Below are 5,366 nucleotides of genomic sequence, written 5' to 3' on the forward strand. Positions count from 1 at the left end.
CCCACTTTCCAACCCGACTCCCTTTTTCTACTTTCTTAATGGACCCGAAAAGGTCGCATAATTTCTCTACCCAGACGTTAGATAAATATCAAAGCACGAAAGGTGTTATTTTTATACTTCTGTAAGCAACAGACACTGAAATATTTTTAAAAACTGTCTAAGAACCGTAAAGAGAAGAAGGGGTACTTAACTGTCTCAGCCTGGCTGGTATTTAATATTATCATATTGGGGTCATTGCGAGCGATGGTTGGGGGTATGTTACGAAGGACCCGGGTTCGAATCCCTATATGGGATGGGTTTTTAAAAAATCTTGGGTTGTTTTATAAGTGTTAAAGACTCCACATCCTCTTTACCGGCAACCGTGGTGTAGTTGTTTGGCGCTTCACCAATCCTACGCTGAAGACGTGAGTTCGGTTCTCGAGTGGGGAGAAATTTTTATCGAGTATCAAAATTTGTCTGGTGGTGGAGCCTCCCCGCCCGGTTGGCTCTGACAGGTAGGACCAAAGCCCGCCTCCTATATGATTTAAAGCGTTGTTTTTTCATATCACTGAAATACCGTCATTCGTTCTATGTGCTTCTTTTTACTTAAACGATGAACATCAAAGCCGCGCACTTTTAAAAAAATCATATAAATGTACATTTTGTCAGCTTTACTTCACCTTTCAAATTGAATTTTAATGAGAGTAATATATATGATTTAATTTTTTTTTAATGTATACCTGCATGTGTTTTTACGGTCCTGTACAGCAAAGGAAAATTTCCCTCTGGGATAATAAAGTACTATCGTATCTTATCTTATCTTATCTTATATCGATACAATTTGATTGCCGATTATCGAAACGGTACCATCCAACAATTTAAGTATGCTCAGTGAGTTACATGGCTTTTGACCAAATATCAGTTGGATTTTTCTATTAAATGAATAGGTTTTTCAGGTAGAAACATTTATCTATAAGACAGGGGCGATCTTTAAAGTGTTGGGGCAGCATTTTCTTGCTCAGTTAGGATAAAACTTGAAGTTGTGAGTGTTGTCACGTTGTACTGTTGATAGAACATATTTTATGAAAGTCCAGAAACTTTTTCTAGAGTATTTCACAGAGTATACAATGTCAATATTTTACAGTTCTAAACTGCAGCAGGTCGACTAAATTGCCCAGAGTGCTATCACCATAATTTAAAGAAAACTGTCGAAGAAACTGTTTACTTATTGTACTTGTAATAATGATCATTCGATCTTTTATAAGTTTTGTTGTTATTGTTTTTGTGGGTGATTGGAGGGCACTACTGGTAGGTCCTTCTCCTTTACTTCCCTCTGTTGTCCATCTGCGTACTTTTATATGTGTTCAGAAAAGCTGGAAGCATCTTAATTTCTTTGTCGTCCTACGGTTTTGAGTAATTTGTGCGGTCGGTCGTTACACTTTCAGCAACGGTTACAATCTATTAGTTTGTGTGCATGGCTAGTGGCAAGAACATACACATTATTGTGTTTTACCAAGGGAGCAAGCTATTTTATGCCTTCGTTGCACGAGTATATACTGTCCAAGTCTAAATGTGTTCAGAAAAGGTGAAAGCATAATTTTTATTCCTTCGTCGTCCTACGGTTTAGAGTAATTTGTGAAGTCGGTCGTTACACTTTCAGCAAGGGTTATATTCTATTAGTTTTTGTGCATGCCTGGATGTCACAACAAACACATTATTGTGGTTTACCACTGGATCTAGTTTCTAAATGGGTTGTTTTTTTTGGACGACTAAGCTCTATCCAAGACCATGAGTGTTCAGAACAGCTGGAAGATTCTTACTTTATTTGCTGTCCTTCGGATTTGATTAATTTGTGCGGTCCGTCGTTACGCTTTAAGCAAGGTTATAATCTATTAGTTTTTGTGCATGCCCATTTGAAAGAACCAACACACTATTGTGGTTTACTACAGGAGAAAACTTTTTTCCATTGTTGGGTTGTTGTTTTTGCCCGACTAGACTCTAGCTTAGCCTTGATGTGTTCAGAAAAACTGATAGCCTCTTCATGTCTTTGATTTTCTAAGGATTTGAGTAACATTTGGGGTCGGTCGTTTCACTTTCAGTAATGGTTATAATCTATTAGATCTTGTGCATGCCTAATTGAAACAAACAAGACGCTATAGTGTTTTACCACAGGATTTCCCTTTTTTTTCGTTGTTGTTTTTTTTAGGGGGGGGCGGGGGGGGGTTGCACGACTAAACTCTGCCTCAGCCTAGATTTGATCAGAAAAGCTGGAAACATTTTTATTCCCGTTTTGTCCTGCAGTTTTGAGTAATTTGTGTGGTCGGTCGTTACATTTTCAGTGATGGTTATATTAGTTTTTTGCGTGCCTAGTTAAAACAACCATAATACTATTGTGTTTTGCCACTGGAGATAGCTCTTTTACAGTTTATTTGCACGACTAAACCATATCTTAGTCTGGAGCTGTTCAGAAATGATGGAAGCATCTTTATTTCTTTGACCTCCTATGGATTTGAGTTACTTGTGCGGTCGGTTGTTACACTTTCAGTAATGGTTATAATCTATTATTTTTTGCTCAAGTGTAGATGTCACACAACACGTTGTGCTTTACCACAGGAGCTAGTTTTTAAATGTGTGTGGCGTGCTGACAAAATGAGTTACCTCTCGCAGTCCACAGAAGGAGATATTGTCAAAAAATCAACACCGAGGTCAAATTAGTAGATCTTCTATTGATTCTCTATTTTTTATGTATAACATACCTCTTATTATTTCATACTTATAAATTGTAAAACTTCACTTATAAGCATGATGTTTCTATTTCCAAAAGACTTGAATCCGAGAAGTAACTCATTTTGTCAGCACACTTCACATGTGTTCTTTGTCTGACGAAACTCTATCCATGTCTTTGCTTGTTATATATTCTCCTTTCTTTCTAGGCAGTGCCTTTCTGTTTGGTCTATGTTTTTAGTTTCAGCATATTAATGGTTTGGAAATTGCTTAACGTCTGCAGAAAGTAGAAAGACGAATATATTTGGATGGGGGCTGTACAGAGTATTTTTGTCATATGACTGTAACAGTTGGATGGCATGGGCAATATAATTGTATCGATACCGTTCCTCGAAAGTGCGCGGTCTGATAGTCTTCCCTTTAAGTCAACTGACATCCTTTTTGGAAGAGACACTTGCTCAGAAATGTCCAATTGAAAATGCCACGGGATTCAGGAGGTTATCTTCTACTCAATATTTGTTTCGATGTAGGAGATGTTACACCCTCATCGACACAATTTAGAGCATTTAGGAGGCGGGCATCCGACAGTGATTGTCAGCGCCAACCCGGGCTTAGAGGGACACAACATCCCAGCAGAAAGACCGAGGAAATCGAGAAAAAAATGTAATGTTCTCCCCACCCGGGAATCGAACTCGGGTTTCCTGCCTGCGATAGCGAAGCGCCTAATACGGGGTGCTCATTACAGATAGGATCGGCCGATCGCCCGACTCGGTCGTCTAAAAAACGTACGTGTTTGTTTTCAGTTTCAGCCGGGCGAAGGCGACCGTTTTAGGCGACCGAGTCGGGCGATCGGCCCGATCCAGTGTAATGGGCACCACGTATAACCGCTATACCACGGACGCCGGTCTCGAGTCGATGATGTCACGTGGTACTGTTGATAGAACATATTTTAGGAAAGTCTAGAAACTTTTTCTAGAGTATTTCACCGGGTATACTATGCCAATATTTTACAGTTCTAAACTGCAGCAGTTCAACTAAATTGCCCAGAGTGCTATCACCATAATTTTAAGAAAACTGTAATAGAAACTGTTTGCTTTTTGTAATTGTAATAATGATCATTTGATCTTTTATAAGTTTTGTTGTTATTGTTTTTGTGGGTGATTGGAGGGCACTTTTGGTAGATCCTTCTCCTTTACTTCCCTCTGTTGTTTCTATGTTTCTTACGTTTCTTCCAGCACTAAATGGCCATGGATGTGTCGATTATGCTTTTCTGCACACAAGCTCAAAAATAAAAATAACAAAAAAATTCTTGATTGTTTTCTGTTTTGTTTCTTCATCTTAATTATTATTTTGTTTCGCTATTTCTCTGACAAGAGCGTAGATCTAATTACAATTTGTACAATTCAGTGTAGTATTTACTTAATCACGGTATTATTGTTCTGGGGGGTTTTTTCGTTTTCTTATTTCAAACATTTGTCGCATATGAGACAGTTATTTTATTTTTAAGAGCTGAGATGTCGCCTCATCAGGAGGGAAGCTCACGATCTCGCCAAATCTCGTTGTTTCACGCGAGACACGGATCAGGGCCCGGTCTCCGGCTGATTAACGGAACGTGATAATTAAATCTCATTTCTGGGAGAAAAGACGTGGGGTTTTTGTAGGGTTTTTTCCTCTTTTTTTTTGGTTTGTTTGTTTGTTGTGGCTTTTTGTTGGGGTTGGGGGGATGGGGGGGGAGTTGGATTTTCCACAATCTGAGAAATAGAATGAGGAGAGTGTAGTATGAATATGGGAAGAAAAAGCAGAGAGGGGGGAGAGTGAGAGAGAGAGAGAGAGAGAGAGAGAGAGAGAGAGAGAGAGGGGGGGGAGAGAGAGAGAGAGAGGGGGGGGAAAGAGACAGACAGACAACGGACAGACAGATAGACAGACAGACAGACAAACAGACAAACAAAGAAAACGAGAAAGGAGAGAAGGAGAGAATGGGACAGAGAGGAAGGGACAGATAGAGAAAGAGAGAGAAAGAGAGAGAAAGAGAGGAGAAAAACACACAAAGAGAGAGAGAGAGAGAGAGAGAGAGAGAGAGAGAGAGAGAGAGAGATAAAGAGACAGACAGACAGAGAGACAGAGAGACAGAGAGAGACATAGAGAGAGAAAGAGAGGGACATAGACTGATAGACAGAGAGAGAGGGAGGGAGGAGAGAGGAGAGGAGAGAGAGAGAAAGAGAGAGAGACAGAGAGAGATAGATAGATAAATAGAGAAAGAGAGAGAGAGAGAGAGAGAGAGAGAGAGAGAGACGTACCAAGAGAGACAGAGCAAGAACCCCGGGACAATGTAAGCTCTTTCATTGTCTGAAAAACAAGATAACGAATGGACAGAAGATAAATAGAGCGAGAAGACAGACAAAGAAAGGAACAGGGGACACAGAACAAAAACATTTCCAAAAAATGAAAGGAAAGGAGGGGGGGGGGGCAGGGAGGAGGAATCGTTGTGAAAATTCTCTCGGTAAAAGACACAGAGTCGTGGAAATTCAATGAAATCCGGAAATTAGCTCATTGTCTGCCAACGAGTAACCACAAGGTCCACAACTGTAGGGTGTGGGGTTACTCCCCTTCCTTTTCATCTGATGGTGCTCCCAGCGGGTTATGCTTTTGACTCTGCGCTCCCT

Source organism: Aplysia californica, unplaced genomic scaffold (genome assembly GCF_000002075.1).
Source record: "Aplysia californica isolate F4 #8 unplaced genomic scaffold, AplCal3.0 scaffold01053, whole genome shotgun sequence".
NCBI classification, from domain to species: Eukaryota; Metazoa; Mollusca; class Gastropoda; order Aplysiida; family Aplysiidae; genus Aplysia; species Aplysia californica.